The sequence below is a fragment of the Alosa sapidissima genome, chromosome 22, assembly GCF_018492685.1.
Source record: "Alosa sapidissima isolate fAloSap1 chromosome 22, fAloSap1.pri, whole genome shotgun sequence".
NCBI lineage: Eukaryota > Metazoa > Chordata > Actinopteri > Clupeiformes > Clupeidae > Alosa > Alosa sapidissima.
The window spans coordinates 17,246,970-17,274,912 of record NC_055978.1 but is presented as its reverse complement, the minus strand read 5'-3'; positions in this window follow the sequence as shown (position 1 = coordinate 17,274,912).

Here is a 27,943-nt window from a genome sequence, read left to right as displayed (position 1 = left end):
AATCATGGGCACTCTGAATGGCGTGATTATGGGTCTCTGTGTGAATGATGACCTCCCGGTTTACCTACCGTAAGGTCCAGTTTCTCCAAAAACACCTGACATTTGTCGTGCTTCCGGTGGGAAAAGGAACAGAAATATGGATCTGCATACACAGACAGCTGTAGTGGGCACCAAGGTGCATCTACTGCCTCAACAACCTTTGAAAACAACCTCATAGCGCAGGCAAAACCATGCATGACTTGTGTGTTGTGCTTGTAAAGGAAGGCAAAATCAAAGTGAAAAAAAAAGGTCAGACAGGAAGCAATTTAGCGTGGAATACCCAAACGTATCTATCCTGGCAGGAGTACTATTAAATCCAATGTTTTTCTCAAGCATCCCACTAAAAATGTCCATGCTGCATGAAAGTACAAAATCACATATTTTGACTCAAACACTTTCTGTTCCTGACAAGGTGAAACAATATTTTACCTACAAAACGAATCAAATGGCAGAGAGAGAAGTGTTAATGTTGGTGCTTATTTTCACAAAGGAGTGCCAGCCTTGCAATGCCTTCACCATTAAACAGTATATTATTACACTGTGTACATTCATCTGCCATGATTCCCATGCATAAGAGATACAGTGGACTAGTCTACATTCTCTTACAGGACAAGTCTTTTGGTGAGTCACACCAGTGTTATCTTAAATCTGCTTGTTGAACTCTGCCTCCAAGGAGGGAAAAAACATCTGGGGTAATTTACCAGAGAGGGAAAATATTGGCTTAAAGTTTGCTGGTATAATTCGATTTCATGCACACTATCCCCACAACCAAGCTTTTCCTCTAAAACTTCTCTATTTAGTGTGTGTGTGTGTGTGTGTGTGTGTGTGTGTGTGTGTGTGTGTGTGTGTGTGTGTGTGTGTGTGGTGAAGAGTACAAACTCTTAGAACAGGAGGCCAAAAGGTTTGACCTGGTTAGCAGTGAACATGCCTTGGCCTTACTGTTTTTAAAAACTCTCAACAGAATGTTTCAAACCACACATGAACTGTGCACTCTAGAAATAACATAACATAAACATGTCTCTTTCTGTCCTCAAAACCCACCACACACGGATCTGGTGCACCTTACGAAATGGACAAGAACGAGCCCTTCTGACAACGGTCCAAACACGATCGGGAGTTGTGTCTAAACGCCACCAGGCCACACAAGAGGAAGAACTTCACCAGAAACTACTGTATTCTGAGGCAATCAGAGTGACCTCATGTAATAGGCCCCGATTGGGTGTGCAGTGTTCGGTTGACCCCTGACCCCAAGCTGGGCCGCACCCTCGGACCAGCCAGCCGGCCGGCCGCGTGTTTATCTGTCAGCACTCCTCGAGAGGGCCAGGCTTCCTGCTGTTGTCGGATGGCTGACTCGGTCAAAGAGTCGGGAGGAAACGAGAAAGACAAACAGTGAAACCAACGCTGAGAGTACTGGCAACGGCCTTTGCCGTTCCTGCACACGACCTACTTTTCCGACTCTTACACACACACACACAGACACACACACACACGTTTTTTCTGGCACCATCTTATCACTGTTTGACTGTTGAGCGCTGTAGCAGCGACGGCTGAAACTTATATCAGTGGGACGAGTGAATTAAACAAATGAAAAGTGCCGCGTGACCGCAGGCGGATATAAACCAGACCCGACATCTAAAAGAACAAGGTGGATCAACTGTCCCGCTGCAGCAGAACTCAGATGGAGTACATTCAGGCTCCATTAACAGAAACTGGGTTACGCTAACACGCTACGGGTCAGCAGCCACAGTAGTCAGGAGCAGTTTGGAAGTCGTTCACCCCTGAATCACAGGATACATAAATATGACCATATTCAAGACTTGACACATGAAAACAAGACGCTATTTGTCATGAGACGATGTTACGCAATGGCGTGCCGTTGAGCGACAGGGAAAGTACAGGGAGTTGGATAACTCATTGCAGAGTAATGTCTTTATTGAAGAAAAAATGGTTACTTTTTTTAATGGCTGACCATAATGTTTGCGTCCGTTCTGAGTCGTGGGAAAGGCCCTGGCTTTTGTGGGCAGTGAGGTTGGCATTCTTACGTGCCTGCATCAATCAGTGTTTACTGGTTTCCAATGTGGCCAGGACTGGAGATGCTCCACAGCCACGCCAACAACACTGACATCATCAGGGACATAGCAAGGCATAAGAGAGCACCAGACCCACCCAAGACCCCAGCTTACGTGCTCCCAATTTAGTTCAGTCAGTTTCATCGCGCAAACACACATACACACACACACACACACTGCCACCCCCATCTTCCCTCATCTCACATCAGAGTCTATGAATACACAAACACACACACACACACACACACACACACACATATATATATATATATATATATATATATATATATATATATATATATATATATATATATATATATATATATATATATATCAAAACACACACTCTCAAAGTATGCATTCATGTAGAACTACCCTGCAGCATATTACCCTCTTTTTCCAAATGACTCGCTCTCTCTCTGAGACGCCACTGAGGCAAGACTACACATCAATCCATCTCCCTACCACAACAGAAGGAGCCTTTTGGAGGTTTTTTTGGAGTTTTTTTTTATTCTTTTTTTTTCTTTTCCCGTCAAATTCATTCACATTTTTCCTGGAGAATTTTTAAAACAGCAAAATGTATATGATGAAATGAATACCTTGTTGTTTAGGGTTTTTTTGTTAGACCACCAAACTCCCAGAAACAAGGTCCTTAGTTCAAATCCTGCTCTCTTTTGGCCCAGCTGTAAGAGTGAACAACTTCACCGTCATGGGATCAGTTACCCAGGGAACACAAATACAGCCTGCCCTACGTGTATTTATAAATATTTTGTAAATATATTACCGCTGTTGAAATTTGTTATTCTACTATTGCACGTTGCTTTGCATAAAAGTGTCTATCAAAACTATAACCATAACCAGGTTTAACTTTACTGCCAATAACATTCTAGGATTAAAAATACCAAAGAATAATTGCCTGTGTGTATTGATCCATCCTTCCAAGAATGATTAAAAAATGAAAATACACGTAGATAATACCATCTGCTAACTGAATGAAGGTAAATGTGAATATGTGTAGGCGTTTCATTGATTGGCAATTTTTTTGTCCATTAAGGACAACCGGCTTGGCCTGTGATCAGGTCATCCTCCAATCCCGCTGCGGCTGGGCCGGGCTGAGGCACCAGGCATGCGGGAGGGCCAGCAGCATGAAAACATGGGCTAGGTGGCCTCGTGGCCGGCCAGGTGGAAAATACCATGCAGCCAGTGACTCACCTCGGAGCGATGCAGCCGTCAGAATCATAATAAAAACACGGCTATCCTGTGCGGGGCAGCCCGCCGACCGAGAGCCCAGAGACAGTGAGAGAAAAGGTGTGTGTGGGGGGGGGGGGTTCTGACCAAAGCATCACTTCAAGATGAACAAACAAAGCTGTGGCAAAGCCCCCCCACACAGACACACACTCTTTTCACAAAGCTTTGCCACACAGCCGCCATAACCTGGGCTTTCAGGAGCAAACCACTCTCACACACACACACACACACACAACAACAACAATCCAGCCTGTCAGTTTACAAGCCCTCCTCCCGTGTGGAAATAGTGAGATGATTCATTGCACAATAACATGCATGAGCGCCTTCGTGGAGGAGCAACCGTGTACTCTGGCCTAGCTCCGCTACTAATTTCAGAGCAAAAGAAAGAAAGAAAGGCCGAGAAGAGAGGGGGAACGAGAGAGTGCGAGAGAGAGAGAGAGAGAGAGAGAGAGAGAGAGAGAGAGAGAGAGGAGAGTGGACTGTCTGGCAGATGGAGCATTCTATCGTGTATCGAGCACATGGATCTTGGTGGTGCTGCAGCAGCAGCATGGCCCTACAGTCCTGTCCAGTTCAAACAGACGAGAGAAGGACCTTCAGATCACTCAACGCCCGTTTTGTTCATGTGTTTTTAGAGTCCTTATGTAATAACAGTGAATGATGCTCTTATGGGGTGATGAATGACCATCACAAATCAGCAACTCAGAACAGCAGGGGGAGATATTAGGCACACAGATGCGCACACACACACACACACACACACACACACACCACAAACACATGTAGAGAGAGAGAGAGATCATCTCTTTCTCTCCGTCCCTCGGTCATACAAATTCACACACACACACACACACACACACACACACACACACACACACACACACACCACACACACACACACACAGAGGTGACAAATTGTAGTCTGACTGCGCCCAACATTACGTCGTCCTCTGAGAGGGACCACACAGGCTGAGCACCGTTTGAAAGGCAGAGGAAGAATGTCAGACATCTTTCATCCGCTAACGGAAAAGTACGGGGTGGGAGAGAGTGGAGGGGATGTGTTTTGGGGGCAGGGTGGGGGGGGGGGGGGGTTGTTGAGGGGGGAGGGTATGGGCACGGAGAACCTTTCTGTTGTTCCCACAGGACACTCAGAGATTTGGCTATCTGGTGGACAGACGTGGCATGGGTTGGGTTGGGTCGGGAGTGGGGACGTGGGGGCTAAACAAGAAAGGTTTTGGGGGGTGGGGGGTGGGGGGTGGGGGTGGGGGGTGCGAGCAGATGTGTCAGACACTCAGAAAGCCCACACAGTCAGGGTTACCGGCTGTGTGGAGGACAGGAGCGGAGATGGATGGAATTTTTCAGCTCAGTTCAATTCAATTCAATTGTTTCAATTTTAGATATCTACAGTAATGCACTTATTTTCATTTGTGTACTTTTGTGGGTTGTCTTTGCCACAACTATAGTCCAAACCTTGTACCTGTACTTTTGCCCATCATATTTTTATTGACACGCCTGTCGTGACTCAGAACTGCCGTGAAGCTGGATTGGAAACTGTTACAGGCAACCATACAGACAACCAGCAGAAGAAGCGCAGAGGCAACATGGATTACCACATCACTGGAGCATGGATGAACACAATTTCTTTTGCCATCAACACCAGTATGTTGTATTTTTAGAGCATTACATAGAAGTTGGGTGACCGAGTAGCTCATCTTTGAAACATATGTGATCCTGGACTGGCTACTCTCACCACAGACAGTTGCACAAGGATTAAGGTATATGGAAAGTAACATTCTGGGGGGAAAGATTTTTTTTTCCTTTTTTTTAAAAAACTCAGACCAGCTGGAGAGTCCTTGCAGACTTGCCACCGTGTACGTTATCCTGATCTGAGGCCTATTCCAACTCTCCAAACCTGCTGCTTTTACAATACAGCACATAACAACCTTTTCCCAAGGAACCCTTGGCCTAGGACCTTAAAATTCTAGACAGAGTTTGATTATTTAGCTTTTATTTGATGGGTCAGACCCCATTCCATTCCATTCACTAAATCACCAGCTGCTAAAACAAAGGGTGTGTGTGTGGGGGGGGGGGGGGGAGGGGGGGGGGTGAAGAAGGACTTGAATCGTTTCACTACTTATGACCTTGAATAAAGTTTCTCATCAAATGATTGCAGAAGCAGGCTTCCAGGGCACTGCTGTGTCATCAGTACACGACTGATATGATACTGTAGATGCTGAGCAGAGAGGATGAGGGAAGATACTGCACTACTTTTTCCCTTCTCTGGTAGTTCTTACCAATACTTACCACAAAAGCTTGCAGTAGAGGTATTTTCTTCTCTTTATTGACATAAAAGTTTATTCATCATGAAAAAGTAGGAGAAGCGAACATTTGAGGCTATTTCACAATTTTGCATGATGACTGCAGTAATTGTATGAATGCACACATAAACAACAAAGTGAAAACCTGACACTGTCATTGGAAGAGTTGTTTGGGGGGAGGAGGAATAAGATGGTGGGTGGGGGGGGGGGCAGGGGGGGGGGGGGGGGGTTAAAATTCTGCAAACTCCAGAATGTGTGGAGAGAGCCTTTTATGTTGAGAATAATGCTCACCCAATGCATTTACATCGGCCTGGGTCCGGCGCGTTTGTTTGCCTTGCCATCGCATTAAGCCGTTTTTTTTTTTTTCATCTCTGATCCTTACAACAACACGGGGCAACGAGAACTAATAAATGGAAGGGTTCGATTTCCTCTGTCCATGCCAAAGACCACAGGCTCACCTCCCGAGGGCCGGGGTCACAGCGACTCACACAGGGCCCTCCGATCAGAAGAACTATGGGGGTGGGGGGGTCCAGGGTGGTGCGGCGCAGCGCAGCGCGGGGAGTTGGGGGTGGACGTGGACCTGAGACTGGCGGAGGGGGTGGAGGTCTGTTTACACTTGGGGCGTTCCCCTATTGATCTTATATATCGCCGCAGAGCTTGGCGCAGCCGGGCAGGGCGGGTAACCATGATAGATAAGCACGGGGCGAGTATCATAACACGGATCATATCAAAGGCCCCCGATTTCCCCTTTGGAGAGCGCAAGGGTGAAGCGATCCCCAGGCAAGGATTGAAAGGGAATCAGGGAGAGGAGGCACTGAGAAATTAATTCCCAGGAGCACTGCTTTTTTTCAGCGCCCACCCCCCCCCCCCCCCCCCCCCACCTCTTGCCTCTTTTCAAACATCCACATAAACACAGATGCCATCTATCAGTGGCAGACACTTTTTTGGTGCCATATTTTCCTTTCTTCCTTATTCTTTTTTCACATAACACTTCAAAGGGGGCCACCCCCAGTCCCCAGTAAGTAAGATCAACAGCGGGACCTGTGAGAACGATTCCTGCTCAGGAGAGGACCTGATTGAGGGCAGGGCAGGGCCGCATCACACAACATTACCTCATGGCTGTGCCTGCCCGGGCGTACAGGGCCACAGATGAACGCTTCTGATATGAGGAAGGAGTGCTCCGCGGCAGGGCCAAGTGTGTGGTTTGTGTTAGAGCTCAGACAGAAAGGCTCTGTATTGTTGGGGGATTTCGTTTTTTTTTCCGTCTGCAGCTATCATCTTTTTCTCCCCCTGCTCACAGCTTCCAGCCCTTGCTCTAGGTGGCCAAATTTAATGAGGTTTAGAAAGTGAGAAGATGATATTTACAGGATTTTAGCGATTGCCAGATGTGTGTGTGCATGCGTGCGTGTGTGTGTGTGTGTGTGTGTGTGTGTGTATGGGGAATGCAACTACGGAAATTGTCGAAATGCTGATTAGACTTGATGTGGGAATTTTATCACGGCCTTGTTTTGTTTTCACAAAGACACTAAAATAACACTGGGAGAAGACACCTCTTTTTTCAGGGCAATATGAAAACAATGTAGTACTTTTATGTTAACCTAATTATTCTTAAAAAAACGACTGCAAATGTTTCACAGGTTCACATGACTGGTAGACAGCAGCTGACCGACGCAGACCAACACAAACGTTGTGAGCTGGACCAGCTCATGATGTTACTGGAAGAAGAAAAAAGGGGGGAAAGCTCCTTAGCTATCGCAACATGTGCGAGGTTTAGTTCCTATGTGGCCCTCCTGCTGACACATGGGGAAACTGAACAAGTCATAAACGTAGGTGGGTACTCCCACCCCCGGTCCCAGGGCCCAGACTTCTGAGGAATAAGTCATGCTGTCCATCCGTCCTGCTGACAGGCCTCTTCAAAGGAAAGAGGAGCACGTACACGCACATAACTTTTTCCAGCCCCTCCAGATGGCAGAACCTCTAGAACCGGTAGACCAAAACCGGTCGAGGCCGGTGCCACCAGGCCGGCCGTGCTGTGAGGTGCCAGGGGTGAGCCCCATCACCAGCCTGCATAACGGCACGAACCAACGTTGTGTCATGACGTGGACACTTGGCTAGCCACTGCTGGTGTTGTCTGCTACTTCATTGTGGCTCATTTGAAAGCATATGGTTAAAAGCATTTGAAAGCATATGGTCATATGGGGTTTTTTTTCATACTTTAAGATGCTGAAGTTGAGAGCTACACTCTCCGTCTGCTCCAGACTTCACACTGTTCATACAGTATGTACATATTCTAAAAATATCAGGATGCAGACTTATTTAAATTGTTAACATAACGGTAAGTGTAGCAGTTGAGTAGATGGGCACTGAATGTTGTAAACAGGATTCACAGATTCACAGCTGTTTTCTTGTGAACATGACTTACAACTTTTCTTCTTATTATTATTATGGCTTTCAAACATCTGTTTGGATAAAAAGGACAACTGGAAAACGCCAGAGCACCTTCTTTAATTTTTCTGCTTCTTTTTTTGATGGTGGGGGGATTTTTCCTATTTCTGCTCATCAAGGCGTACTGCGCTGCTTTCCGGCCAATACCCCAGACTGTTTATTTGCAATAAGACATACCAGGAAGTGAGCTTCCAAACAATGGCTCACACTTGCAAGTCTGCCTCATTTCATCTGTGCCAACGTCTGGCTGACCTGGCAACACCTACCTGCATCCCTCTCTCACTCCCTCTCTCTCTCTCACTCCCTCTTTCTCCCCCTCTCTCTCTGTAGGACCAGGGAAAATTCCACAGGGCTGGTTAACCATGTTGACCTGAGTTTTCACGAGCTAGGGGTATACGTGAAGATCAAGCGCCATTCTCACAGTGTCTGAGCGACCGAGGGTTTCAGGTTTGTTTGGGATATTGCAAAATAATTTTTGTTCGGTGGGTTTTAAGGGTGGACATTGTTGCGCCTGGCATGATTAAACTGACCATCGTCCAATAAGATCAGCAGGAAGTGGGATATTTTGATGGCTCTTTCCTCCCATACATACAACCCATGTGTCTTTCATGGGCTGAATGTTTGATATTGTAGCCCCTCATTATTGACAATAAAAAGGACATTCTGAACCCTTTCAGGAGTTGTGTTCAACAACGGGCAGTGTATTTCTCTCAACATCTAAGACCGTACCTCAAACTTGGGATATTTTTGGTCTTAACAACATAGGCAGATTTATTCAGTGCCCATAAATACCTACACCGCATCACTTCAGCTTTCTCTGCTCTATAGCCTGGTAGCATGTTATTATAATGATAAGACATTACATTTACATTATTAAAACTGAGATGATGACATCAGACAATGTAGAGGTGTGTGAATATGTTTGAAGGTCTCTAGATATTGGAAGCCCATGAATTCAGTCATCAACTTTGAATTTTATGGATTGTTGCATCCATAAAGAGGTCTTGAGGTCTATGACCTGGGTCTATTTTGTTTTGGTTTTGATGCATTATTCAAACAGATGGTTTAAGCAGTCAAGCAGAGACAAATATAAGAAGTATTTAGTGCAGTGTTTTTAATCTTTTTTTACCAAATACAGGCCCTGCATTATTCAAGGTTTGCGTATGTGTAGCACATGCTAAAATAATTACATTCCCAAAGGGAATTTAAATGGTTTGACTTTGGACAATTATCCCATTAATAGTGCGAGACCAACTGATGTGTGTTTACATGTGCGCATTCAAATGGTTGTGGCTCAGCTCAGCACACATGGTGTTCGTTTCTGAAATCACAAGGGACAGGCACTTGTCACATGGATGTGATTTTGAAAAACATGTTCTAATACATACTAGCATGATCTTATATGTTCTTAATTACATTGTGATTCATGCACAGAAGTGTACCATTTGTAACTAACAATAATCAACTTTATGAACACCATGGAAGCATAAGTGAAATGTTTTCTTGTTTTCATGTTTTACCACCTTCAAACAACAGTTGATACTAATGGAGTCTAATGGCCTGTTGTGTGAACAGATTCAGACTCTGCTGAAATCCTGTCCTTGCTTTCAGGACATAAAATTGAAAGAAAACAGAAGAAAATCTGCATGACATTCTACAACCTTGGTGTGCAAGGTCTGGTGATTTTAACAGTGTATATCCTCGACCGAATCCACGTCCAACAAGTTGGCAGGATGAGCCTTTTGTTACCCTCTTGTACACATTATATAACACCCACTGCCTTTGGTGCTCAAATACTTTAACTTGGACCATAAAGGCAAAGTTATTCAGGTAGTAGCACAAATTAAACAGTACTGAGTTGAAATAACGTCAAAAAGGCCTGCTTCACACCTCCAGGAGCTGAGCGTTGGAAAAACAGAAAAACGGTCTCACACACACACACACACAGATCACATTAATGAGTCCATCAAGTTAGGTTAAAACCAGACGGCAAAGTTGGCTCCTCGTTCCTGAGGTGGCTGCCTCCTGATGGTATTGGAGGATGTGTAGTTTTGATTTCATAGGTGAGCTAAGGCAAAAGAAGCTAAGTCGATGGCACATCCGAAAGTGGTGCATGTGAGTTGTGTCATCTTAAATCCCTGAGATACCCCCTTGAACGGACAAGACGTACAGTACAGTACTGTGCCAAAGTGGACATCCCAAGCAGATGCAGCACCACTTAACATCTGAGTCCATATGATGAAGATTTCACCCGTCGTCTCTGGGTTTAAGGGAATACTTCACATAGTGAAGTGGACACAGAGCGGGTGGGGGGTTTTCCTATAACATGGGAATGTTTGGAATGCTTGTACCTCTTCATTAACCTCTTCAAACAATCATGCAGCATTGTTGGAGCAGGACGCACACCCACAGACACGTTCACCCACACACACATCTCTGGGCTATTTTTAAACGTGGCCCTGTGGCAAAGCCCAAAGGTGAGAGGTCAGCGGAGACCCTACCCGGTGTTACCCATCTGCGCTCCGGAGGAGACTTGATAACTTAAACAGACGGGTCTTTCAGATCCTGTTTTCTATTTAAAGAGAATGTTCTAGAAATATACTGCCAGTGTTCCCCAGGACTATTTGTTTAACCGTAACCCCCTCAGGAGCCACCCAAATAAAAGTCTTTGGATTCCCTTGGGTCCTTTGAACTGAATGGAAACTATCCCGTAAACGCTGGAATACTCCACTTTGAAGCCCAAAACCTGTGCTCTGGCAGCTAGGATGCAGCATTTTTGCACAGTGTCCGGGGATTTTTCTATTTTAAAATATCAGAACGTGTTTAATGACTGTTCTCGATCATATTATTTTCCCTGCCGCAGGCACATTGAAAAAGAAAAAATCCCAACGGAAGCGGCAAAAAGAGCATATAATTTGACTTAAAAATCTATTGTGAAACACCGCAACAGGCGTTATTGATACGTGGCTTTCACCATGGGATCGCAAACAAACACGCTGATGTCATCGGCGGGGGGAAAGGGTGGACGCTCTGAGCGCCAAACAGCAAGGCCAGGAAATTCCCACCAAAAAAGGGAACCACGCAGTGGTGCGGCGCGGCGCGGCTCCTCTCTGTCCATCCACACCTAGCTTTCAGCAAGAATCACAAATTACACCTTGCGCTCGACAGCCTCACTGTTTGCCTAGCTCAAGATAAACATGTGGTCGTTTCAGACAGCTGCGTGATTCAGACGCTTGGACGAGATACGGCCCAATTATCGTCCATCTGCGGAGGAGTGTGCCGGCCTCTGCTGAAATAATTACGATGCAGTGAGGCCGCGGTGCGCCGTTTACTCGAACTGGTGTATGTAATAGAATCGCACTCCATGAGAGAGAAGAGAGAGGGGGAAGAGTGTGAGAGAGAGAGAGAGAGAGAGAGAAAGAGAGAGAGAGCCTGGAACGAACACAATGGTCCAGCGAAAAACCATTTGGCCATGGAACCAGCCGCTATTTCCTCTTCCTGTAATTACAGTATTTCTATTAGCATTCCTGGTGATTTATTTTTTCTAATTTTCGGGCCGTGGTTCATTATAAAGGCGAGATAGTGTTGCATGAATGGCTTGAGCGATGGTGTGTGACCGAGAGTGTGGTTTCGGGAGGAGGGGGGGGGGGGGGGGTCGTGAACGCTTAGGAAATAGGTGCTACTGCTCACACGGGGACCATTCTTGTTCAGCACCACCTAAGGATCACACCGAAGTAACATGGTTCCTCTGCTGAAGCCATTACAGTAAATCAACTGCCCTTGTGTGATGCTTGAATCAAAGTATATGTCCACGATGAAAAAAGATGTGCTTGGAAAACACAGTTTTCAACAATAACAACTGCAACAACAAATGTTAAATACAAAAAAGTGTGCTATTCTACCAATTCATCAGAATGACAGGAAATGAACTTTTGCCATGATCTATATATCACATTGTGGTTTCACGTCACAAAGCGTCAAGTGCCATTATTGCTACTAAAATGCGATCCAGAGTTTTTGCTTGTTTATGTGACCGGCCTGGACTGAACTTCAGTAAGACCAAAAAAGAGGTTCACATAAAAAAATAAAATAACAAAATGGTCAGGAGGGAGTGAAAATAAATGAGAATGCCACAAGGTAATTTACATTTTTCACCTGTAAGTTATTTTCTCTCATTTCCCAATATTAACAACCTCTTCCATTCCACTTCCAAAAAGAAAGGAAGAGGGGAAAAAAAACTATTAGCGGTCAATCATCACACAAAAAAGCACACTCGGTGGCTACCAGAGTTATTATTCTGATTATTATCGTTAATTTGGAGTTTGCCACCCTAAGCCGATTAAGTTCATAAATCATTGTCTGTGCTGATAAAGAACATGAGGGGTTGCAGCAGACTTGCTCACACATCCAGAGCAATTTCCCATGGTGGCTTCCAAAGGCAATATGCCTACAGGTCTTATTATAAAACTGTCAGAAGCCATAGGCAGCCTCCCTGGCTTTTCCACCGTCCGGGAAAGGGACTCAGTGGAACAGACTCTGCATGGGGCCGCCGGTAGGGGAACTGAGCACTTCCAGGGCTGAGAATAGGCCATCCATTCAGGGCAGAAATACCCAGCTGTCTGCACACGCACCCTCGCAGAGAGCTGAACCACGGCGTCTACGACGTGACAAATAGCCACTCTGGGAGGGGGTGCAGGATCAGTGACCTGTTCAGCCATTACCGAAGAGCACCTCCTACTGAGAAGGTGGCAGGAGAGGCTGCCCGTGGCAAGCCAGGATGTTGAAGTTGTTTGCGCGTATGTGTGTCGATGAAAGAAAGAGAGAGAGAGAGAGAGAGAGAGAGAGAGAGAGAGGGAGTCTATTCCAGCACTGCTTTAATGCCTTGGCTCACAGAGTACATGAGTTCAGCTTTTGTCTTTGCAGCGACGGATACTGCAGGGTGTGGACCCAGGGCAAGGGGTAGGGCGGGGGATCCGTGCTCCTGGGTGGCTCAGATTTAACTGTCAAATTCTGCAAGTCATTACCTGAATTACAGTGCCTGGACTTTGTTCCCGTGTACCATTTCAATTGTAAGCCTCTCTCCGCAGCTTTGTCCAGATGTAATGATGCTTATTACTGGCATCTGACAAATAATTGATCCAAATTCACACCGGAAAAAAAAAGACCCGGCTTCCTAATGAATGATTTCCTGATGAAAGCAGTGAGTGCGTGATTGTAATTATGCAAACCAAATGCTGGACACAATGAGCTTGGTGCTGGGGAGCTTCACTCAACACTTGCTGGGCTCTCTCTCCCCTCTCATACAAATTCTGCACAGTGTTAAAGAGTCATTTTCAATTTCGCTTACAAGCCCACCCCGTGTCTTCGGGCTGCTTGTCCTTGGGTGAACTGTGAAGTTACTTAGGTAACTTTGTTTTTGTTTACAGTATCAGTTACATTTGTGTCAATCACACAAGTAAACTACGTTGTGGAGGGGGTGGGGGGGGGTGCTACGCCTGTGTAATTTTGTCAGTGCAGTGGTCCGTGCTCCTCAAACAGTGATTACAAACATCATGATTGCTCACACTGAGGGGGGCAGTGGGGGGGGGGGGGTCGTTCTGATCTGACGCAAAACTGACTCAAAAGCTGGCATTACATGTGCACTACTTCATCTTCTGCAGGCATAGTAGTGTCAAAGAGGCTAGAATTCAATTCAGCCAGAATTCAACACAGACAGCATGGAATCAGGGAGTGCGCTGGGCATTGTCATACACACGCCGAACTCTGCACTTGCCCTGACCCCCTCGACAGAGCTGTATATTAAAAATCCCGCCGCCTTGACTGATGGAGACACTCACAGCGTGCTGGTTATTTAACCCACTCAAACTCAGTGGGATGGTTTGACATCTGTCCATTAGGAGTCTCAGTGCAGAGAGGTCTGCCAGTGCATCAACATCCCATCCCATCCCTCCCCCCGCAAAGCCCCCCCCCCCCCCCCCCCCCCCCCACTCTCTCTCCCACTGAGTGCCAAACTGGCCTGTGAATTCCAACATGGCTGCTCAGCTCTGTTCAGCAGCCGAGCAGAAGAGAGAGAGAGAGAGAGAGAGAGAGAGAGAGAAAGAAAGAGTTTTTGGAACTTATCTGTGTGTCTGTCTTCCTTTTCGGGCTCTTTCAGACTCTCTGTCTCCTCTCCTTTGTTCTGTGAAGGAGGCTTCTGCTTTCAATTACACGTACGGTTCTCTTCCCTCCCTGTGTGCGTGCACACGCACGCACGCACATATGCACAAACACACACACACACACACACACAAACTAATAAGGAAACACACACACACACACACACACACACAAACTAATAAGGAAACACACACACACACACACACACACACACACACACAAACTAATAAGGAAACACACACACACACACACAAACAAACCGCATCCTCCGACCGAGTTCTCACCATACCCTTTCACTCCGTTCTAATAGTTAGAAGTTAGTTAGTTCTGTTAGAATGGAGCGCCACCTTGACCTTTTGAACACAAGAATCTGGAGTCTCTGTGATCTGAACATATATACATGAATGCTGGTCTACAGAACCCGGAGAGCCAAAAATTAAAGGGAGATAACGTTTGTCCTTTGAAGAAAATGCCTTAATTAATAAGCATGATGTACTTTTTATACTGTTGTCACGAAAAGTTAGGCTTGAATTAGGATTAAGGTTAACAACACATAAAAATAATCCAGGAGAAGTAGATAGTATTGCTTCATTGCATGACTAATGAGTAATGAGTACACCATGAGTACAACTTTTCATGAGATGCCATCAAAGACGATTAACTCTCTCTACGAGTCCCTCCGTGAGAGGTCATGGATGTCTCCACAGTTTTTAACAGTCACTGAAGGCAGGCATTGGAGCCATTCCTTGCCTGGACGTGCAAACTCCCCGAACAACTCTGTGTGCCGATTCCGTGCCTTGCACACATTGAGCTGAAAAAGTTACACTCAAACGATGGCAGGGATCAGAGCACCCAGTATAGGCATGAGGTATCTGGCATGGGAAAGCAAAGGCCAATAAAATGCTCTCAAACTGGCTACGCTCTCCAACTGCTAAGACTAGCCGGCACCTTTTTGCAGTGGCACATGTGGCCGTGATTAGCCAAGGGATTAGCCTGATAAATCAAATAAGGACTGGTTATGTTGGACTGTCCCAAAGAGCATTCTATTGCAGGCCATTTCCCTCAAAAAACAATTAACTGCTGAACTTAATCCTCGCAGAAATTTGCTCTTTTGCTCGAGCTCCCCTTGTTTCTTTTCGTTTGATTGCCTGTTCACACGCCTCGGCTTACTGTATCGTCTACTCCTGGGCAACAGTGGGCGCGGATACGAGCGGCCCTTTTTCTCTCTCTTTGGTTGGTCTCATGGCGGACAAGCACATTTTACTGGAACAAACCACAACAGGTGTTTCAGCAGCTATACAACTATTTGGACAGTAAAATAAAACTTACAGTATAGCTCCTATGTAGTCCAAGAGAACCGAAAGAGAGAGCGAGAGAGAGGGAGCAAGAGAGAGCGAGAGAGAGAGAGAGAGAGAGAGAGAGAGAGAGAGAGAGTGAAAGCACATTACAAAGTCAAAGTCACTCAGGCAAATGGAACAATCAGTGAGACAAACAGTGTTTGACAAAAAATAATCACTGGCGTCTCAGCCAAAGGTGGTTGAGTACAGAGAAAATGAAAACAAAAAGCTGAACTACTGGCCCTGCGATTTAATGATCTACTGCTTTCTCACCAAACAGCCGGGACATCAAAACATCGCCCGGGACGGAGCTGCCAGTCTTTGGGAAGGGTGCTTGTAGAAAAACAATGTGTGCCCATGTCTCTTGTCATTGTTCCTGGGGGGGGTTCTGCAGTCCCAATTTGTCAGCAGAGACCATTTCAGCCACGGGGTTCTCGAAACCACAAGCCTAAACACACTTAGCCTCAGGGCGCACCACAAAAGCCTGCTGTTCACATCTCGCCTGACCAACACGCACCGTTCATGTTTAGAAAATAGCGCTGTGGTCCAAAACACACAGCCAGCCTCACCACTGAAATAAATCTCAATTTCCTTCAGCCACTTTCTTCATTTACCAGTCAGTTATGTAATGAATTAGCAATCATAGGTCCTTGGTCTAACAGCATTTGTTTATTTTCTCGTTAAAAGGCGCTAGGTGACAATCCCGTGGATTCTGTTTGAACGTGGCGACGGCACAGGGGAGGCTTTGACAATCCGTTTGTTTGGTTTGACTCACTCTTCCGCCTACTCCTGGGAGACCATGACACCGTAGGTCGTGGGTCGAGAGGGAAAAGAGAAAAAGACTCGCCTGGAACTGGAACAACCTTTATTTCTTTACCTCTCACAAACTCCTGTCACATCTAATGATGGCTCCAGAGGTTTAAGTGCTGTTCCAAATAATTACTTTCCCCATCAGAGACTCCATTGTCTCCATCCTGCCGATCTCTAAACTTAAGTGGGCACAAGCCTGGCATGCGTGCAACAACCAGTCAACACTTGGTGGCAGTAATCAAGATGTGCGAGGTGGATCAGTGGTTGATGCATTACGCTACATTTCATCGTGCCTACTTCAGTTGCCATGGAAGTCACTACAAGAGCAACTACTGGGAAAATCTGGGCCTCGTCTCAGTCAGGGGTTTTTCCCACAGTTGTGGCGCAGACAGATGGGTGACTAAGAAGACCAGTTGATGACCAGTTGATGACCTCTATTCCGGTCACAGGACTGGCCACACAAGTAGGTTGCCTTCTTCTTCTCTTCTCTTTCCCCCCTCACCACTTGATTGTCTCATCCAGACACCAGCATTACCTGGAAATACATCCATTAAACCAGGGGAGAAAAAACAAAGACAAGCAAGCTGGGTTGCCTCCGGAAACAGATAGAAGACGGGGATATGTGTCTGAACAGAAAAAAAAAAAAGAAACGCCTGTGGTCTTAGTTGCCCGGGCAGTATGGCAGACAGACATCACACGGTGAGACACGGACGACTTCTAAAGAATTTCCGGGTTCAGCAAAGGTCACAGACCAGTCCCGGCTTCTGGCCACCTGCACCCCTGACGTCCACAGGAATGGCTACAGACATTGCGCCACAGCAACTCACTGTTAACTGTAAGTCAATGAAACTCTAGCGCACAGAACAGCGCTGATAGACTTGCTCATCGTTTTATATTGTATAAATGAGCTCACCACAACCAATTTTTTTACCCCACTGCTCTGTCATCAAGTGGAATGAAAATTAGATAAAAAAAAATGTCTTCGGTTTTCCTGCGGTTTTGTTGTAATAATACACTTCAGCATTTAAGACTAATAAAAATAAAAATTGTCTTTATCACAATTGGATCAATATAGAAACACATAATTTGTCAATTATTACTGAAGGGTAGCCATTCACCACAAAACTGACATTTGTGCTGAGGTCTGGGGGGGGGGTGATTTCTCAATACATGCTTACGACAGCAACTCTCAAAAGCACACAGTGTGACACTTACCATGAAAGACATCAATATTTGGTATGCATGTGTGTGCTCCAACAAGACTGACAGAAAATAGCCTGTCTAACTAGTTTATTGAGTGACATGGAGAGACAACAGATCCATCATCTCCATTCACATCTTGCTAAACCTGAAGGCCATCAGTGATGAGGAAAGACAGTGAATGCTGCCAATGTTTAGTGTCCCAAAGCAGTCTAGAGAACACGCCTAATCTTGAAACAAAAAATTGGAAGGAAGAGGAAATTTTTTGCTAGTTTATTTATTTGTTTATTTGATATTTTGATTATATGTTTGGGTTTTCTAAGATAAAGCATGCATTTAATTGAGTGGTTGTCTTTTGCAGATGCGTTTACAATTCTCATCTGTATATGAGTTTCTGTGTGCGTGTGTGTGTGTGTGTGTGTGTGTTTGTGTGTGTGTGCATTTCTCTGTCTGTCTGTATGTGTGTGTGTGTGTGGTTGTGTGTATGCATTTCTCTCTCTCTCTCTCTCTCTCTCTCTCTCTGTGTGTGTGTGTGTATGTGTGTGTGTGTTTACTCACAGACATGAAGATGAATTGGTCAGAGTGCTCTCAGCAGGACACTTCCAAGAGTAACAGAGAGAGAGAGAGCCGCCCCTCAGCTCCAGCCCTGTAAACATCCTGGGGAGGGAATTGAGGAAGGTGTCACTTTACGCTTCCTACAATGCCTCTTGCACCTGGCTCTGACAGATACACAGTGTACAGCTTGTGTGTGTGTGTGTGTGTGTGTGTGTGTGAGAGAGTGTGTAGTGTGCATATGTGTGTATTTTCGAGTTGTGTGTATGTGTTTGTGTAGTGTGCATATGTGTGTACCTTTTAATATGTGTTTTTCAGTTAGTGTGTCTGTGTGTGTGTGTGTGTGTGTGTGTGTGTGTGTGTGTGTGTGTGTGTGTGTGTGTGTGTGTGTGTGTGTGTGTCTTGGAACAGCCAGAGAGATGCTTGGTGCAAGATCCATTAATGTTTGTTTCTCTCTGTGGGGGAATAAAACAAGCACTCCCTCCCCCCAAATTAAATGAAAGAAAAGAAAAACACCCTCCCACCTGAGCAGGTCAACCTGTCATGAACATTTATTGCTCAAAGGCCGTGTCAATCATTTTTATTTCATGACATCATGACAGCAGAGGGAATAAATGGCCCGACCACGGTCATGAACACTGAAGTTCTGACACAGGACCCTGTGGACCTGGTCTTGCTGCTGCTAAAATTGGTGCTCAGAACCCCTCAATCCCTCAAGCCTCCACCTCCCCATCCCATCCCCACCACACATACACATGCACACACACCCACACACTCTCGCAGTCATACACACACGCAAATACACGTACCACAAACATACACTATGTATACAAACACCCAGTGATTCTGGGAAAGTGCACTCACTGTGAGAACTGGAAGACCACCTGAGTTGGTGTGTGTATAAGTGTGTGCATGCGTGTGTATGTGTGTGTGTGTGTGTGAGTGTGTATGTGTGTGTGTGTGCGTGTGTGTGTGTGTGTCAGCTACTCCCTTTCAGAGTCAGCGTGTTTGAGCGGTTAACTGGTCTGCGTGCCTTCATGGCCTCTTACAGGGGGCTTCCTGACTCTGGACTCTTTTATGTGATTAGTCATGGGGGCTTGTGAAGATCGCGCCAAAACCCTCTGCCTACCTGTCAGGAGGACCGGACCGGTCAGTTTGAACTGGACTTTTGCCACCAGCCCAAGATGGATGGGAATCGTCTGAACTCAGCAAGCTGATCTCTGCCCCGTCTGTTTACACATCGCAGAATTGAGTTAGGCTGCCGTGTAAATGGTGGGATTTATTTTGGGTTTACCCCTCAAATGATGCACCAAATTGCCACAGATGACTATTTTAGGTGCGTGTGTGTGTGTGTGTGTGTGTGTGTGTGTGTGTGTGTGCGTGTGTGTGTGTGTGTGTGTGCGTGAGTGTGTGCGTGTGTGTGCGTGCTCGTTTGTTCTTAGGAAACAGTACTGTGTGTGTGTGTATGCATCATCATGGGCGAGCACAGCCTGTGTGTCTGCACAGGAAAGCGCAGAGTGTGTTTATGTACTTGTGTGCGAGTATATGCATGGGTGAATGTGTGCGCATGTGTCTGTGTTTGTGTGTGAGAGTGTGTAGAAGTGTGTACCGCAGTCGAAGAGTGTTGGCTGGACGTGTGTGGCCGGGCCCCTGTACTTGGCGACCCCCTGCCCGTTACTGGCTCCGGGCTCAGCCTGTAAAGAAACCCCCCTTGCTCAAACCCCCCACCCACTCACCCACCCATACACCACACACACACACACACACACACCTGAGGGGCGGCCGAGGCCTCGCTTGCTGACGAGAGCCCTGCCAGCACAGACAAGTCCCAGAACTTTCCGCCGCCTGCCCGCCCCATCACCGTTGCCGAGCCAACAGCTCTTGGCAAGCGTCCCCGTCGCCCTCCTTCTCCACCCGCCGCCCGAGCAGCCCACCTGGGGCCCACCGGGGCGTCAGTTTGTCACCCTTGTCCCGGCGAAGACGGACAGGTCGTTTAGACGCTCGCGTCTCGTATGTTTGTCCAGGTACCGACGGGGCGGACCGAGGGAAAAAAAAAACGAGAAAAAAAAAAAACGCCAGACCCAAAATAATCAGGCTGTAAATATTTGCTCAAGCTAGAGCAACATAATCACTCAGAGGTGTTTTTTTGCTCCCCCTCTCTCTCTACCTGCTACTGCAGCGGTGGTGGTGGCGGCCCACTTAGGGGGCAGTGAGCATTATGTTTCCTGTTCTAATCAAAGCTGGGCTCACATAAGGATCTGTGGATCTCCAGCACTCTCCTCCTCCCTGTCTGCTCCAGTCGGCCAGAGTAATATTAGGTCACACACTCTCACACACACACACACCCACACACACACTCAAAGACATACACACTCACAGGAGGATGTCTGACTTTCATTTGCAGAACACCCAGTTAGGATCAGAAGCATTTTAACAGTAGCCCGACGGCTGAGCTTTTATTTATATGCATGTGTGTGTGGGGCGGGTGGGGGGGTCTGTGTGTGTCTGTCTGTCTGTCTGTCTGATTGTGTGTGTATGTGTGTGTGTGTGTGTCTGTGTCTGTAAGTGTGTCACATAGGTCATTTTCTGCTGTTTCGGTGGGACCACCAAATTCCCTGCAGCTATGTGCATCACCTTGCATCACAGCCTATGTGTGCTATGTGTGTGTCTTATGCCGACACTCACCACTGGCCACCCAAATAGCTCTCTATTCCATCCAACAAGGCTGAAGTCAGAGCATTCGACTGCATATAGTGCATTACATTTTGAAGAAAGTCAAAAGGTATTCCTTATAAAAGCCTGTGGTCGGTCGAGACTGAACCAGTATTTCTTAACGTGGCGCAGAAATAAAATTGTGTGATTACAATAAAGATGGGTGGTAGTGCATTCCTTCCCTCGCCACTGTTTATGTGAAAATCTAATAGGCTGGAGATGAGTTGCAGAGTGGGAAGAGAAAGAGAGAGAGAGAGAGAGAGAGAGAGAGAGAGAGAGAGAGAGAGAGAGTAAATAACTTGGAGTGAGGTGTTGACGAGAACATGGCAGCCTGTTAGATGTAAGTCTGATTGGCTTACACCAGCCAGTGGGGTTCATTCTAATCTTTTTGACTGGACTGATTAGTGAGAGTGGAGCCAGAGACAGCATTCACTTTCTGACCTCTACTTAAATACCTAGCAATATATTTTTCTTGATCAAAACTTGATTTCCCGATATGAGTTACTATATAATTAAGGCATATAGAAATACAAATCAAACAATACAACACAACCAGAGGAAAGGAGAGAGACAGATACCTATGTCTGTCAATATGTTTATCGTGATACAGTAAATGTTGTTTTTGTCTGAGTGCTCTGTCCAAATCAGGCATGTTTACAGTTAATGTGCCTTGTGATCTCACAATAGATTGGCTAGGAAACTCAAAATCTTTCAAGAGATCACAAATCGAAGGTGACAATGGGGATAACCCATTATGGAGATAAGGGAGTGCACTGCTCAGCTTTCACCATTAGAGGGCAGTGTGCGGAGTTGACGTCTGGACCTCTGGAGCGCAGAAAAAAACTTACATAATCCCCCTGGAAAGTTTTGTTCAGTCAAGGTGTGGAAAAATTAATTGAAAAGTCCTTTAACATAGGGCCTGTTTTCAAGACACGCTCAATCAAAGGCCAGGAATGTGGGCTCTGTGATACTAACATTCGATGGCTTGATAAATGGGGCTTTTCCCCGTGCAGACAGGAGCTGATTGAAAGTGTTGCCTTCCTCATGAGTGGGTTTGTCTGAGAGGCCATTACCAGAGGGTCCCCGTCTAAATACTGTATGGAAAACGGGACAAACAGAAGGGACGCTTCTGAGCGCCAAGCAGAAGGGCCTGGTGGAAACCAACAGACATGGAAACTTGAACAGCATCGAAACAGACCACCAGTGTTTAAGGTGATTTCAAAACTTCAGACAAAAGGAAGGAAAGAAAAAAAATTAAAGTAATAATCTACTCAATGATAAACCACCGGAGGCTCTTTGAGTGACGAGTATAACGAGTTGGCAACTATTGATTCTTTTTTTTCCCAAATGAAACAGACGTCACGATACATCAACATTCCTCTGTAGGCTACAGCATCTTGGCACGCATTCACAGTGAGCTTTAGCGGCATTAAACATTTGTTTTCAAATATCATTCTATCCCTGGAGTTAAGTTGTACAGAGCTACATGGCCTGTAAATGTAGGGGTCGGGTTGCGAGGGCTTTTGGATTACAGTATACAGGAGATACATACATACCACTTAGTAGCTGTGCACTCCAAATGAGGAAACAGACACGTCTATAACTCAGCGTTTTCAGGTGCATGTTACGCTTAATTAAAAACTATTTATGAATTAATAATATGAACTATTAGGCGGTACTGTGGGTTTCGGTGAGGTACCGTTACCGTACACTATTGTAATGTCAACACCTTTCGGGCTTCAGCCCATCTCTCAGCACACGTGTTGCCGGCGAAGGGGTCCATGTCAAACCGCGATTACCTGAGCATCAATCACCTAGGCAACCCCTTAAAGGCCCCCGCATGCTACCCCCCCACATGGCGCTGGGGTTTGGCCAACAATGGACCAATCGTAATGGGATCCACATTTCCACCCCTGGTTGTCAGTGAGTTTTTATGAAGGTGGTGTGTGGTGTGTTGGGAGGTAAAGGGGGTGAAGGTGGTGGGGGTGATGACAGGCTCGGTGTCGCTCTCATCCATCTAGCCCCTCCATCACCATCACTGCCTCCTGCGGCGCCGAGCGAGTGGCCCTCCTGCCGACAGGTAACACGAGACGCAGGCCGCAGCGAAAAACCCTCATGCTCACCCCCGAACCCAACCGACCGTCAGTCAGTCATTATTCGTGATTTATACCAAGCACTGGAACAAGGTTCTGATCTCTGATCTGTGTTTGTTTAAACCGTGATTGGAGGTGAGATGGCCAAGGCCATGTTTGAATCTGTTTTTCTGCATATTTGGTTTACAGTTGGGCGAATGTGATTTTATTTTTGTTTAAGTACCTGCAAGTATGTGCAATTGGGTTCTTAATGATGTGAACTTCATTCAACTGAGATCATGTTCATGGCTATTCTAGGCACTATTGCCTAACTCTATGACAGTCTGTCCCCTGCTACCATCTGCCCATAGTTGTGACTACTTGCAGCATGTGTAGTTCATAACTGTTATTAACCTAGTAACATGCATGTTCAACTTGCATATTATTATTCAGAAAAATGAATAAGGCAAAGAACATGTTTATTCCACAGTTTCATGAGAGCAACACTAAGACTATGAGTTCAGCTCCCAAGGATTTCACTACTGAGAAGACTAAATGCATTTGCTGTAAGATGACACACACGAGAAGACAGGTCTACACAGAAGGACCACGTCAAGTCCAGGTTTAGTTGGAGGACTGAGCACCCTGGGGGCAAGTAGGGTGAGACAACTGTGGCCATTTTTCACCCTCAGCCTGCCCTGGCGTGCCCCCTCGCTCTCTCTGACAGCGCGTGGGGGACTCGGGGGCGGAGAGGCCAGGAAGCAGACAAACGCTACGGGGCTAACGCTAATCCCTGCAAACCCCCAGCTCCCCAACAATCATCCTTTCAGCTGCGATCAGCTCTTCTGGACCTGACGGGTACTCGGTACTTTTCGGTGCAGAGAGAGAGAGAGAGAGAGAGAGAGAGAGAGAGAGAATTCTGACCTGGGATCAGTTGTCTTGGCAGGGCTGTGTAATGGATGGAGACCACACAGGGCCTCCGTCCTCATACTGCACGTCCCAGCAATTTCCTCTTGTAAATATTTTGTGCTGTTTGCGTCTGCCAAGCTGTCAGTGTGTGTGTGTGTGTGTGTGTGTGTGTGTGTGTGTGTGTGAGATTGTGTGTCTGTGAGTGTGAGTGTGTACATGATGTGTGTATGAAAGTATGAAAGAGTGTAGCTTACAAGTGTGTGTGTGTGTGCGTGTGTGTGTGTTTCTACCCTGTCATTTTAGACAGTCAACCCTCAGGCAGGATTTAATTACAGCAATGCTGGTAATGTCTCTGCCTTTTATGTGGTGCATACCTGGCACCAAATATTTTCTTGGTATGCATTCATGTGTCTATATAAATTGTGTATACAAGGGGTTTTGTTCGATTTTATGAGAATAATTTCAAACTGTAATTGGGGAAATTTGATGCCTAACTAAAGGTTAGTACCCATTTGATACTTTTGCCCACCTAAACAAATTACTCCGTCCCATTACACACGTTTGGTGGTAAACTTAATGAAAATAAATATACGTTTCAGGATGTTTGTGGCTGTGTGTTACGCATTATAACCGGTATTAGATGATGTCTGGTAAGAAAACTCCCATCTGGGTAGATGAGCACCATGCTGCCCATCTTCCCAAAGTGGCAGTGGTTCTTCCAGTTATGCTCTTTGCCAACGGGATTTCGGAACTCTCCCAAGGGCCGGGAGAAATCTGTTGACAGATACTCAGCACCACCGCAGCAACTCGTGCTGGCTATTAGCGATGCTTTTGTCACTGTAAAGCCACCAAATTGGGCTGACAGAGTCAACTTCTGAACTTGAGGTGTGAGGCCGTCACACGCCCTTCTGAGGTGTCAAGCAGTCACGCGCACTTCTTAGGTGTTAGGCAGTCATGCGCACTTTTTAGCCTGCGTCTGCTAGGAGCTGGCACCTGCCACCCGTAAGTCACTAACCCTCAGCCTCAATAGGACTTTGCCATTAGCGTCACAGTTTTTACAGCTAATTACCAGAGAGAGGATGGCAAGCTTGTTTGGGCTGTTTTACAAACACTGCAAAAAGCTAGTTTGATGTACAATTCTTTCTCAAAAGTTATGTTTAACAGACATTGTCAGTGTTTTGAATTTCTTTGATAATTTGGACCTGACGGAGGATTCTTCACTATACCTTAGTGAACTTCAAGCGATACAAGTCATCTGAAGAAATCTTTGAGACAGTTGTAAGGGGGGGGAGAACAGCATTGATTATTCTGCTGTGTGCTTTTGGTGGACCTCACCATTGGGCCCTTAAATTATCTGGTGCGTCTAAACATAATAGTTCTGAGGAAAAGAAAACCACTGTGCCAAATATTTCTGAGAAGTACCTGTGATATTTCAGCATTGCGACCAATTCCAATATCCAACACATTCCCTTTCTGGAAACTAAAGAGGAAAAAAAGAGGGGGGGGGGAGCTTGATTAATTAACATGGCAAAAAGCTAAATAGCCATGGCACATTACACACACTCAGAGGTAAAAAAAATAACTCTGGTCAATTTTAAAGAGATTTTCAGAAACACATGCAGACATGGAAAAAAAAGGCCCCCAATGGTGGCTTGCTTGGTCACCGGTCCCGTTCCTGAAGGTTTCTGGGAAGGTCATGGGGGGCTGACAGGAGACATTGTGAGAGTCACTTCACTGTTTATGGAGGAAGATGTATGGGAGTAACTCCCTCAGGCCAGCTCACAGGAGAGGTATGTCAGTCTATCTGTCAGCAATGGCATAGATACAGAAGTGCCTCAAGACCTTTATAACTATGGCAATGCACACACACACACAGAATGGAATATTTATCTTGTCAAATTCAGTGAGAGCTTTGTACAGACACACACACATTATGAGACAGAAAGAGAGAGAGAGAGAGAGAGAGAGAGAGAGAGAGAGAGAGAGAGAGATAATCAGCTGATATTTTTTAGGTGTGTATTAAGGGTATGTCTATTTAACCTACACTGTAAAATCCAATAAGTAAACCTTACTTAAAAAAACCATGGAAACCGATTGCCTTGAAAAATCAGACTAAAGTGGACTAGGATTCTAAAACTGAGCTTACAAGCAATTCCTTAGTGTAGTGTATTAACACTACAGCAAATTCCTCTTTAACCTACCTAGGTATTGCAAGTGAAGTGTACTTTAGTTTTCATTCATAAAACTCATGTTCTGAAGTTGAGGTAACTAATCAACCATTTCCTCATATCTGGAATATGTAGTAACAGTTACTTGAACAGCAAGTTAATCTTACTTGATGAAACCATGGAAACCGATTGCCTTCAATTTAGCAAGTAAATATTACTCATATACACAAGTTTGAATAAAAATAGGCTCTATTCTAAAATAATGACATTTACAACTGCATCAGGTACAAATACGGCTTTGAATTATTTATTATTCTTGTAAAAACAACAAAATTGTGTTGTTTTAATAAAAAAAAAAAACATCTTAAAATGTCTTAAATGGCACAATTTAGCTGTAGCAACAACCTACATCTACAAAAGGCCTGAAACTAAAATATACACACTTTAAGTATCTCAGTAGCCTGTACCAAATAAAAATCAACACAGTAGTCTAACGTAAATTAACACAATACATGAAAAATACTGTCTTCTTAAAGGGATATTCCACCATTTGGAGAATTACACTCATTTTCCACCTCTCCTTGAGTTAAACAATTGATTTTTACCTTTCTCCAGTTCATCCAGCCGTTCTCTGAGACTGGCGATACCACTTTTAGCTCCAGCCTAGCATAGATCATTGAATCGAATTAGTCCATTAGCATCTCGGCTGCTAGCATCACGTTTAAAAGTGACTAAGATTCCCGGTAATTTTCCTATTTAAAACTTGTCTCCTTTCAAGTAAGAAAGTGTAATAAGACCAATGGAAAATCAAATGTAGAGATTTTCTAGGCTGATTTGACATGGAACTATACTCTCATTCAGGCGTAATAATCCAGTCACTAACCAATTCGTTTGCTGCAGCTCAACTTTGTTGCTGGAAGTTAGCCTACAGGGACTATTTTCAGGTGCTTCATGATATCATTGTGCTGCTGTGCCCATGGTGTTCCTTGATTATTACGCTGGAATGAGAGTATAGTTCCATGTCAAATCAGCCTAGAAAATCGCCACGTTTAATTTTCCGTTGGTCTTATTACACTTTCTAACTTGAAAGGAGACAAGTTTTAAATAGGAAAATTCCTGGAAATCTTAGTCACTTTTAAACGTGATAAGCTAATGGTCTAGTCAGATTCAATGATCTATGCTAGGATGGAGCTAAAACTAGTATCGCCAGACTCGGAGAACGCCTGGATGAACTGGAGAAAGGTAAAAATCAATTGTCCTCAAATGGTGGAATATCCCTTTAAACTTCTCTTAAAACTTAATCGGGCCACAAATTTATAGGGCCAAATTCTAAATGACTTACCACCAGACTTAAAGGGGAATTCCGGTATGATATTGACCTAAAGTGTGTTGAAACATGATGCAGAATGTGAACGTATGTCTCATAGCTCATCTCGTTTGTCCCCTGCACTCCGAAATCTGGCACTAGTTTGCCGATGCTACCAACAGCTTTTTCAATGGGGTTGCCTCGGCATCGGCCTAGCCATGCAAATAAATCACTGTTTCACAGCATTTACGAGGCTCAAAATATCTCCACACTTCATTGGTAGACTTCCGAGGGCCCTGACATTTAAAACGAGACATTGAGAACTTGGAAAAAGCACTGGTAGTTTATTTACAAGACGATTTATACAGACAGTACCTTAAGAAAGTTTACCGTTCGCAGCCATCTTGAATTTAGTCACGATAAGTCGAGCGACGAGTACGAATGAACAGGTATGATAAGGGATCAGATTCCAAAAATAATTCCGTGGAAATGCATGGATTCCAGTTTCTTCCAGTAGCAACTGGAATCCATGCATTTCCACAGAATTGAGTTTACCAATGAAATGTTTTTTTTTGCGCCTCGTAAATGGTGTAAAACTGTGATTT